The 12,036-nt window shown below is 42.4% G+C and overlaps 1 protein-coding gene across 3 annotated transcripts in view; it reads left to right on the top strand.

Annotated features, from left to right (window-relative positions):
• The window catches only part of EPHA6 (EPH receptor A6), an 886,412-nt gene that overhangs the window by 707,492 nt on the left and 166,884 nt on the right, over positions 1 to 12,036 (top strand). The gene's annotated exons all lie outside the window — the stretch shown is intronic.

Below are 12,036 nucleotides of genomic sequence, written 5' to 3'. Positions count from 1 at the left end.
TGGGTCTAAAAATATTAAAGCTGATGCACTGTCGCGTAGCTTCATGGCCAGCCCTCCTTCGGAGGAAGATCCTGCTTGTGTTTTGCCCCCAGGTATAATAATTTCCTCTGTTGATTCTGACCTAATCTCCGAAATTGCGGCTGATCAATGTTCAGCTCCCGGGAACCTTCCTGAGAACAAGCTGTTTGTTCCCCTGCAATTCCCGCTAAGGGTACTTAGGGAAAATCATGACTCTGCACTATCTGGCCATCCAGGCATCCTGGGTTCCAAGCACCTCATTGCCAGAAACTATTGGTGGCCTGGGTTGCTTAAAGACGTTAAGGCCTACGTCGCAGCTTGTGAAATTTGTGCTAGGTCCAAGACTCCCAGGTCCTGACCAGCGGGCTTACTATGTTCTTTGCCTATTCCCCAGAGACCTTGGACCCATATCTCCATGGATTTTATCACCGATCTGCCTCCATCTCAAGGCAAGTCGGTGGTGTGGGTTGTAGTAGACCGTTTCAGTCAAATGTGCCACTTTGTGCCCCTCAAGAAACTACCCAATGCTAAGACGTTAGCTACCTTGTTTGTCAAACACATCCTGCGTCTCCATGGGGTTCCTGTCAATATTGTTTCTGACAGATGGGTACAATTTGTTTCATTGTTTTGGAGAGCCTTCAGTAAGAAGTTGGAGATTGATCTGTCCTTCTCCTCGGCCTTCCATCCTGAAAACAATGGCCAGACTGAGAGGACTTATCAGTCTCTAGAACAATATTTAAGGTGTTTCATCTCTGACTGTCAATATGATTGGGTCTCCTTCATTTCCCTCGCTGAATTTTCCCTTAATAACCGGGTCAGTAACTCGTCAGGGGTCTCCCCCTTTTTCTGTAATTTTGGGTTTAATCCACGGTTCTCTTCCGTTTCACCTGGTGGTTCCAACAATCCCAAGGTAGATGTCGTTCATCGGGAACTGTAAACAGTCTGGGCCCAGGTTCAGAAGAAACTAGAGGCGTCCCAGAGCATACAAAAGACTCAGGCAGATAGAAGACGTTCTGCTAACCCCTTGTTTGTGGTCGGGGATCTGGTGTGGCTGTCTTCTAAAAATGTGCGCCTTAAAGTCCCGTCCAAAAAATTTGCTCCCCGGTATATAGGGCCTTACAAGGTCATTGAAGTCCTTAACCCTGTCTCCTTCCGACTGGAGTTACCCTTGTCTTTTCGAATACACGACGTGTTTCATGCCTCCCTCCTGAAACGCTGCTCCCCGTCCTTGGCTCCCTCGAGGAAACCTCCTGTCCCTGTTCTCACCCCTGAAGGGGTAGAATTCGAGGTGGCCAAGATTGTGGACAGCAGGATGGTCCAAGGCTCCCTCCAGTACCTGGTTTATTGGAGAGGATACGGGCCTGAGGAGAGGACTTGGGTACCTGCCCGGGATGTTCACGCTGGGGTATTGCTCAGGAGGTTCCATCTTCGGTTCCCCAATAAGCCAGGTCCACCTAGAAAGGGTCCAGTGGCCCCTCATAAAAGGGGGGGTACTGTAAAGGATTGCCAGACACAGCTTCTGTGTCGACGCCCATGGTTACTCAGTCTGCACCTGCTCTTAAGTCTGATAGAGTGACTCGATCATCTACCACTCGGTCTGGGAGGCTAAACCCGAGACAAGCTCGATGGGCGTTATTTTTTACTAGATTCAAGTTTTTGGTCACCTATAGGGCTGGGTCTAAAAATATTAAAGCTGATGCACTGTCGCGTAGCTTCATGGCAAGCCCTCCTTCGGAGGAAGATCCTGCTTGTGTTTTGCCCCCAGGTATAATAATTTCCTCTGTTGATTCTGACCTAATCTCCGAAATTGCGGCTGATCAAGGTTCAGCTCCCGGGAACCTTCCTGAGAACAAGCTGTTTGTTCCCCTGCAATTCCCGCTAAGGGTACTTAGGGAAAATCATGACTCTGCACTATCTGGCCATCCAGGCATCCTGGGTTCCAAGCACCTCATTGCCAGAAACTATTGGTGGCCTGGGTTGCTTAAAGACGTTAAGGCCTACGTCGCAGTTTGTGAAATTTGTGCTAGGTCCAAGACTCCCAGGTCCTGACCAGCGGGCTTACTATGTTCTTTGCCCATTCCCCAGAGACCTTGGACCCATATCTCCATGGATTTTATCACCGATCTGCCTCCATCTCAAGGCAAGTCGGTGGTGTGGGTTGTAGTAGACCGTTTCAGTCAAATGTGCCACTTTGTGCCCCTCAAGAAACTACCCAATGCTAAGACGTTAGCTACCTTGTTTGTCAAACACATCCTGCGTCTCCATGGGGTTCCTGTCAATATTGTTTCTGACAGATGGGTACAATTTGTTTCATTGTTTTGGAGAGCCTTCAGTAAGAAGTTGGAGATTGATCTGTCCTTCTCCTCGGCCTTCCATCCTGAAAACAATGGCCAGACTGAGAGGACTTATCAGTCTCTAGAACAATATTTAAGGTGTTTCATCTCTGACTGTCAATATGATTGGGTCTCCTTCATTTCCCTCGCTGAATTTTCCCTTAATAACCGGGTCAGTAACTCGTCAGGGGTCTCCCCCTTTTTCTGTAATTTTGGGTTTAATCCACGGTTCTCTTCCGTTTCACCTGGTGGTTCCAACAATCCCAAGGTAGATGTCGTTCATCGGGAACTGTAAACAGTCTGGGCCCAGGTTCAGAAGAAACTAGAGGCGTCCCAGAGCATACAAAAGACTCAGGCAGATAGAAGACGTTCTGCTAACCCCTTGTTTGTGGTCGGGGATCTGGTGTGGCTGTCTTCTAAAAATTTGCGCCTTAAAGTCCCGTCCAAAAAATTTGCTCCCCGGTATATAGGGCCGTACAAGGTCATTGAAGTCCTTAACCCTGTCTCCTTCCGACTGGAGTTACCCTTGTCTTTTCGAATACACGACGTGTTTCATGCCTCCCTCCTGAAACGCTGCTCCCCGTCCTTGGCTCCCTCGAGGAAACCTCCTGTCCCTGTTCTCACCCCTGAAGGGGTAGAATTCGAGGTGGCCAAGATTGTGGACAGCAGGATGGTCCAAGGCTCCCTCCAGTACCTGGTTTATTGGAGAGGATACGGGCCTGAGGAGAGGACTTGGGTACCTGCCCGGGATGTTCACGCTGGGGTATTGCTCAGGAGGTTCCATCTTCGGTTCCCCAATAAGCCAGGTCCACCTAGAAAGGGTCCAGTGGCCCCTCATAAAAGGGGGGGTACTGTAAAGGATTGCCAGACACAGCTTCTGTGTCGACGCCCGTGGTTACTCAGTCTGCACCTGCTCCTAAGTCTGATAGAGTGACTCGATCATCTACCACTCGGTCTGGGAGGCTGAGAAGTGGGAGAGCCTTTCACAGCCTGGCCAGACGGAGCTAGCTCCCGCCCTCTGTCTATTTATACCTTCATTTCCTGCTTCTCCTTTGCCTGTGATTCTGCTGGTTTCCTGGCTCTGCTGCTGCTGCTTGTACCATTTGTCCTCTGCTTCATACTGACCCTGGCTTACTGACTACTCTCTTGCTCTGCGTTTGGTACCTCGTACACTCCTGGTTTGACTCGGCTCGTTCACTTCTCTTGTAGCTCACAGTGTTGCCGTGGGCATCTGCCCCTTTTCCCTTAGCTTCTTTGTACCCTTGTCTGTCTGTCGTGCACATAGTGAGAGTAGGGACCGTCGCCCAGTTGTACGCCGTCGCCTAGGACGGGCCGTTGCAAGTAGGCAGGGACTGAGAGGCGGGTAGATTAGGGCTCACCTGTCTGTCTCCCTACCCCGTCATTACAAGACCTGTGTCTTCATGAGGTAAATTTACTCACAAAGCTGGATGACAACATCATGGCTGACATTAAAGGAGTTGCGTTGTTGAGAAACCCATTTTGAAATACCCTACTAGGGTATTCTGAGTTAGTCCATCTAGGACCCTCTACTATAAACCAATCTAGAGATTGCTGCATAGATCATCTCTTGCTCTGTAGGACCCAGCAGGTCCATACATTACATGGGCAATGCTTCGTTTTCCCTGTCGTGGCGCTGCATGGAAATTGATGACTTACAGCTGGGTTCCCCCACAGTGTATAGCTAATGGGTTAGAGACCCAGTAGCAACACACCCTGCAATCATCTTATTAATCGGGACCCGTTTAACAGAAGAGAAGTATCCAAAGCGGACACTCTTTAATGGCTTTCATGAGGTTTCTGTTATCCATTACGGGAAAACTACATAAGGGCATATACCGTTTTTCAATATTTTTATTAAAGAGGCTCTGTCACCAGATTTTGTAACCCCTATCTGCTATTGCAGCAGATAGGCGCTGCAATGTAGATTACAGTAACGTTTTTATTTTTAAAAAACGAGCATTTTTGGCCAAGTTATGACCATTTTTGTATTTATACAAATGAGGCTTGCAAAAGTCCAAGTGGGCGTGTTTAAAGTAAAAGTCCAACTGGGCGTGTATTATGTGCGTACATCGGGGCGTTTTTACTACTTTTACTAGCTGGGCGTTCTGACGAGAAGTATCATCCACTTCTCTTCAGAACGCCCAGCTTCTGGCAGTGCAGACACAGAGCGTGTTCTCGAGAGATCACGCTGTGACGTCACTCACAGGTCCTGCATCGTGTCGGACGAGCGAGGACACATCGGCACCAGAGTCTACAGTTGATTCTGCAGCAGCATCAGCGTTTGCAGGTAAGTAGCTACATCGACTTACCCAACTCACTTTTGGGGAGTTTCCAATGTACTGGTACCTTAGGTGCTTTGCAAAAGCGACATGGTGTCAAGAAACCAATCCAGCAAAATCTGTGCTCCAAAAGCCAAATGGCGCTCCTTCTTTTCTGATGCTTGCCCTGTGCCCAAACAGCAGTTTATGACCACATATGGGGTATTTCCCTACTCCAGAGAAGTTGCTTTCCAAATGTTGGGGTTCTTTTTTTCCTTTATTTGTCGAGAAAATGAAAAAATTTTGAGCTAAATCTACGTCTTATTGAAGAAAAAGGATTGTTTTTATTTTCACTGCCCAATTCTAATAAAATCTATGAAACACCTGTGGGGTCAAAATGCCCACTACACCCCTAGATGAATTCCTCCAGGGGTGTCGTTTCCAAAATAGAGTCACTTTTTTGGCTTTTTCACTGTTTTGGTCCCTCAGGGGCCTTGCAAATGCGACACTGCCTCCGCAAACCATTCCTGCTACATTTGAGCTTCAAAAGCCAAATGGCGCTCTTTCCCTTCTAAGCCTTGCCGTGTGTCCAAACAGTCATTTCTGACCACATGTGGGGTATCGTTTTACTCGGAAGAAATTGGTTTACAAATATTGTAGTGCTTTTGCTCTTTTAGTCCTTGTGGAAATAAGAAAAAATTAGCTAAACCTACATTTTCTTTGAAAGAATGTAGATTTTAATTTTCACGGCCTACTTCCAATAATTTCTTCAAAAAACCTGTGGGGTCAAAATGCTCACTAAACTTCTAGATAATTTCCTTGACGTGTGTAGTTTCCCAAATGGGGTCACTTCTGGGAGATTTCCACTGTTTTGGCCCTGCAAAAGCACTTCAACCCTGACATGGTGCCTGTAATATATTCTAATAAAAAAGAGGCCCAAAATCCACTAGGTGCTCCTTTGCTTCTGAGGCCTGTGTTTCAGTCCATAAGCACACTTCTCTGGTAAAACTTTCTGTGTTACAAAAAAAATGGATTAAAAATGTGTTTCTGCAAAAAAAAACAAAAAACTAATTTGTGAATGTCACCTTTACTTTGCTTTAATTCCTGTGAAATGTCTAAAGGGTTAAGAAACTTTCGAAATGCTGTTTTGAATACTTTGAGGGGTGAAGTGCTTAAAATGGGGTGAGTTTATTGGGGGTTTCTAATATATAAGGCCCTACAAGCCACTTCACAACTGAACTGGCCCCTGTAAAAATAGCCTTTTGAAATTTTCTTGAAAATGTGAGAAATTGCTGCTAAAGTTCTAAGCCTTGTAACGTCCTAGGAAAATAAAAGGATGTTCAAAAAACGATGCCAATGTAAAGTAGACATATGGGGGATGTTAATTAGCAACTATTTTGTGTGGTATAACGGCCTGTCTTACAAGCAGATACATTTAAATTTAGAAAAATGCTCCTTTTTGCAATTTTTCACGACATTTTTGTGTTTTTCACTATTAAAGTGTAGCTAAACGTTCGACAAACTTCTGACATGTCATAGTGACATGTCAGAAGTTTGTATTGGTGGGGGTCCGAACACGGAGACCCCCACCAATCGCTAGAACGAAGCAGCTGAAGCGTTCGTGTGAGCGCTCAGCTGCTTCATTTCTGTTCGTCTTTTTCCAGAAATAAATGTATCAGTGTACGGACTCAATAGAAAGTCTATGAGCCCATACTCCGATACATTTATTTCCCTAAAAAGCCAAACAGAAACTAAGCAGCTGAGCGCTCACACGAACGCTTCAGCTGCTTCGTTCTAGCGTTTGGTGGGGGTCTCCATGCTCGGACCCCCACCAATACAAACTTCCGACATGTTACTATGACATGTCAGAAGTTTGTCGAACATTTAACTACACTTTAAATACTAAATGTACTTAGCAAATTTTAACAGTATCATAAAGTCCAATGTGTCACGAGAAAACAATCTCAGAATCGCTTGGATAGCTAAAAGCATTCCGAAGTTATTACCACATAAAGTGAAACATGTCAGATTTGAAAAATGAGGCTATGCGAGGAAGGTCAAAAGTGGCCAAAGAGGGAAGGGGTTAAAGGCTCTGTTTGCTCACATAGACTTTACACAATAGAAATTACTTTACCAAATATATAATAAGTCAACACAAGTACCTGAAAAGTAGAAGGTATTCTTATTATGGGAGGAGAAAAAGCAGTAAACATAATATTGGCATATAAAGATAAACACAAATAATAATATTGACATGTAATCTTGTCATTATCTAATCTATAGAAAGGATAATTAACATTGTAAAAAGTTATTACAAAACTCTACAATTAAAGAAAACAAAATACCCAACAAATAATTGAGGGCAGTGATCAATAATAAAGGAAAAATGTTGGGGAATGGGGGGACTGTATACCTACTTCCGCCCTTAAAAAAATACCGACATCTCTTTAAATGGACACTGTCTTTTCAAAGAACTTATTCTAATCTAATAGTATACCTGATATGGATCTACTTTGTAATTGACTTACTGTTAAACATGTTGTTTTATCCATGCAAATTCAGTGTGAAGTTACTGCCACTAGGTGTCTCTCTTCCTCTAATCTGCTGTCCAGTCTCTGTTGTCAAGATCTGTCCCTAGTTACAGAGCAGACAGTCTGCTGCCAATACAAGTCTATGGAGTGGGGAGGGGAGCAGGAGTAGAGTGAGAAACACACAGACAGATGTGCTGGAGCTTCCTGGTAAGTGTTATATCCCACATAAGTGCTGAATTCTCAGCTACACTGCTAATTACTGCTGTATAATCTCCTTCAGGCTGCTGCAGCTATTTTATATATATATATATATACATATATATATATATATATATATATATATATATATATATATATATACAACATGTGTGTGTGATAGATAAAGATAGGGGAGCAGAATTCTCCTCCTCTCTGTTTGCAGTGTATAGAAGACATGATTGGAATTAGGCTCTGCCCATTAGCTCATACACAACTGAGAATTAGAGATAGCGCCTGCAGAGGGAAAAACTGCTAAATAATGTGGAATACAAGTCATAAACTGGCCAGAAATAGTGTTATTCCTGATGTACACACATATGGCAGCTTATTCTGAGAGTCCATCTGAAATGTTAGGTCCATTTTAACCTCTTATGTCGTACATTTTCTTCAGGAACTCTGAACTAAGAGACTTTAAAAAGAAAAGATGAAAGACAAGACATATGAGGGTAAAGTCATGAACGACAGACAAGACTCAAACAAGGACAGATACAATAGCGGTGGAGGTCACCATGAAAATAATTACAGATTAAACGATAATCAGAGTCTAGAGGAATAAGCTATTCAAGGTTGCCAGATTCGGTCAAATTTTGACACTTTGTCATTAATTATGCTGTTTATTAACCATGATCCTCATTAGTTTCCTCCTGACTAGATCGAAAGGTAGGGAAGCGTATTTCCAGGAACGAGCTATTGTGATTAAGGTTGCCAAAAAAATAAAAGAAATAAGGGAATGAGTATGGGAAGGGATCTAGTGTATTCATTAGCATATACATCGTTTGATTGATAACTCTGGTATTTTTTCACGGCAAGAGTAGGACAGTCTGCTTTCTATACCAATGTAAAGGCATAAAATGAGACACATCACATAGGGTCCCATTGTAAAACAATATATATCCTGGGCAATTTTTTTTACTGTATACCATTCTATGTAATAGTGAAGTCTACTATGCTACATACCGCCAAAAATAGGTATACTCTACCAATGTATACGGGGAGGACACTCTTTTAGCCTCTGTTGGGTAAGTGGAGCCCTTTGGAAATGCTTAGCATTTACGCTGAGAGCTTTTACTGACGCACATTTAGCATAGACTTAACGGCTCTGTAATGAATGGAACCATGACATGAAGGGAGCCATAACAAGGCTTCTGTCAAACAGCAAACCAAATTGCAGATCTCAGTAGATAGATGAGAACACTAAGAAATGGCTGTATAGAAGACGTCCCTCAAAGGGACAACTCAGGGTTTCACCATTCCACAGAATTTTTTATCTTTCTTGGCACTATAAATACAGTTATGTTTGAATGGTAATTTTTTAAATTATAATAGATAGATGGAAGCGAGCATAATTGAAGTTATGGATAACTACTGCTCTAACTTTCCTGGTTAATACTGTATGGAGCGAAAAGGCCTTTCAGTGACTGGCCTGTACTATGCCAACCAGTACCATATGAAACTCACATGAGCTGTGCCCCTATTTTTATCCATATTGGGGGTCTTCTTGAGAATTGCTGATATAACGCACATTTAATTTAAAAAAAATAATTCAGGGTTGTCAGATGATCCTTAAAATGTTGACATTTTTCAAGAAACACAGGGTCACTACAGAAAAAAAATCTCTAAAGTTCTTATCTCAACTCAAATGCCCAGCTTATCATATGATATTATTTCAAATATCTGTGTAATATTCGCGAAAAGGTTAGGCCTGTGTAGATGAGATGAGCATGCAGAGATATATTAACTTAAACCAAGTAATGTTGATCTAAGGGGAAATCACACAAGAATTACCGGTGCCAGGGAAATGTGTTTGTCATTAGGAAATATTACATGCAGTACTGAACAAACATTCCTGGTATATTTCTGTCATGAAGATTACACTGCCTTTTGAAAAAAAAATACTTGAATTTTATTTACCATGTCATAATTTGGGAAAATAATTTGAGAATGGAATACTGGAAGTTTCTGAAACAAAACAGCCCAGGTAATATAAAGTAGATTTCCGATAAAATAGTATTTTTTATTTACCCTTTTTTTTTCCTGATACTAAGAGTAAGGCCTCATGCACACGACCGTGCTCGTAATTACGACTCGTAATTACGAGCACGGCCGGCCACGGGCAGCGGGCCGTTTTTCCGAGCCGTGCTCCCGTTATAAAGTATAGTAGCACGGCCCGTAAAATAAACATGTTCTATCTTTTTAACGGCACGGGCACCTTCCCGTGAGAAAACGGGAAGGTACCCGTGGCTAACAGAAGTCTATGGGCCCGTTATTTCGGGTCGTAATTACGACCCGCAATAACGGGTGTTTTTACGGTTGTGTGCATGAGAGAGGAATGTGAATGAATGAGAGGTCCATAAAATTTCTACCACAAAGCCAGAAGTAAATACAAACGGAATCAATAGTATAAAGTCAAGACTTGGAACTCGATTGCATCCATATTTAATTGTCAATATTTCAGACGTAACATCCAGGACCACATTGATTCTACTGAATCATACTTAGATCATCATGGAACCCAATTTGGTGATTTAAATTTGTCCATTGACTACATGGAGTCCGGGTATTGCAGCCTTAATACAGCCCCTAGCACGCAGCTGTGTTACTACCATCGGAAATTGTCAACAGCGCATCTCCTCGTATTAACGATCGTTCATCCCCATACAGTTTACATTGGCCCGTGTAAAGAGCCTTTAAAGAAAGCCGACCAACCTGTAATTATGGGTGCTGTTGTGGGCATGTATCTGCCCATGTAAACCCAGCTTTAGGTATATGTGTGTTATACTGGATGGGAATAGGCGTGTCTATTCACATGCTGTCGTAAAAATCCACAGCATGCCTTACCTATCTTGAACATTTACTTTTGTGTCTGCATCTAGAATTTTTTTAAAAATGCACATTTTGGCGCATTTCATCTCAGAATAATTTAAGAACAAATGTATGTTCCTCACTTGACACGTTTAAAAAGGGGGCGTGCCTCAGATGTCTGTGGTTTAAATGTGCCAAGGTGCGCAAAATAAAGACTAAGCCAACCAAAATTTGGTATAAGGAAGATAAAAGTCTCTAGCATGTCTAGTAAGATTCGCCAAATGTATCATTCAGCGTGCCTCACTGGGATATAGTTGGTGCATCTACAAACTATCTGGTTTAAGTTTATGCTGTCCAAATCTCAGACAGCTCAGTAAATGTGCCCCAATGTATTGTAAGGGGTAAAATCTGCATGTAAAATCTGCCTGTAAATGAAGTCAAGCTGTGAAACATGGCCCTATGGGTAGGATCTTATTTTATGGCGACCGTTTCGGAACTTTTGATATACTTTACTATGAAGGAATGATAATCCAGAATATTTGTAGAACACGCTATCAATATAGTAAAATTTGACTGTGTTGGTTTTTTTATTATGATTTTTTTTTTATTTATCAAATTTAACACTCAGCCTCTGGGTACTTTGAAGTTTCTTTGGGGAATGTCTTTCTGTCATGCATCTATTAAGCCAATAAGTAAATAAAAGTAAGAAGAATAATCTTTATATTACACCAACATATTCCACTATGCAATCAGACATTCAGGAGTATCCAGTTTCTCACCGATCCTGAGAATTCTGTGTCTCCTCCTCTGATTTCCCCTGCACAGCGGTGATTCCTGCCTCCCGCTATGCAGAGAACTGCAGCTGAGTTCTATTCAAAAGAATAGTGCCATGTTAAAGTTCCCCACACAGCCAGTGGCCTGGAGGTCCGCTTTGCAGGGAAAGCAGCGCTAAAGCAGTGCTCTGGCCCCTGGAATCTCGGGATTGGTTGAGATCCTGACAGTCAGACCCCCACTGATCAGAAAGTGATGGCATATCCTAGTGATGAGAATAACTTTTTAAGTCTAGGATCACGGCAAATTTTTCCTCGGCGTATGCACTCAGAAATTCTCCAGGCATATACAGTATATATAATGTGCACATAAGCTATCATTAGCCAAATATATGCCAAAAGAGTGTCCTTTTAGCATACATTCGGGTATAGGTAGCGTAGTGCGAGTTTAATGGGAGTCAATGGAAGATGTATGAGTACGACCGATAGGACATTTCAGTCCCTTCTGGAGCATCTTTTCTTAGAAAAGATGAGCCGTGTTGTACTGTAATGTTATTTGTCCTGGAAACGTATGAATAAATGAGTGTTGCCATACCCCTTTTCAAACGGTCATGTCTCTACACACTCTGACACTGTCTAATAAGTGCTGACAAGGTCAGATTGTATAGGGACAAGGGAAATCGCAATACCCAATCGTCAATTTATTCATACACTTCCAGGAGGATTAACAGAGGAACAGCACAATGCAGAGCTCTAAGATAACATGCACAAGAATTTTGATTTTATGGGGAATACAAGTATTTACTACAACAGACATATTAGGAGAGATGGCAGGTCTTCTGTAATGAAACCGCGCTGTGATTACTAGGAATATCCATTTATGCATTTTACTAATAAAAACTAAATTATAGATTTACCTACAATTTAATGTTAATTTCTGTTGATCTAAAAGGAATGTATATTTAGCAACCTGCAGCTCTTGCACCAAAAACATAGTCTAACGGGTTCATTTTATTCTAAAAGCTGGTAGGAAGATTTGGATATT

The sequence above is a fragment of the Rhinoderma darwinii genome, chromosome 2 (genome assembly GCF_050947455.1).
Source record: "Rhinoderma darwinii isolate aRhiDar2 chromosome 2, aRhiDar2.hap1, whole genome shotgun sequence".
NCBI classification, from domain to species: Eukaryota; Metazoa; Chordata; class Amphibia; order Anura; family Rhinodermatidae; genus Rhinoderma; species Rhinoderma darwinii.
This window is presented reverse-complemented; position numbering and strand designations above follow the sequence as displayed.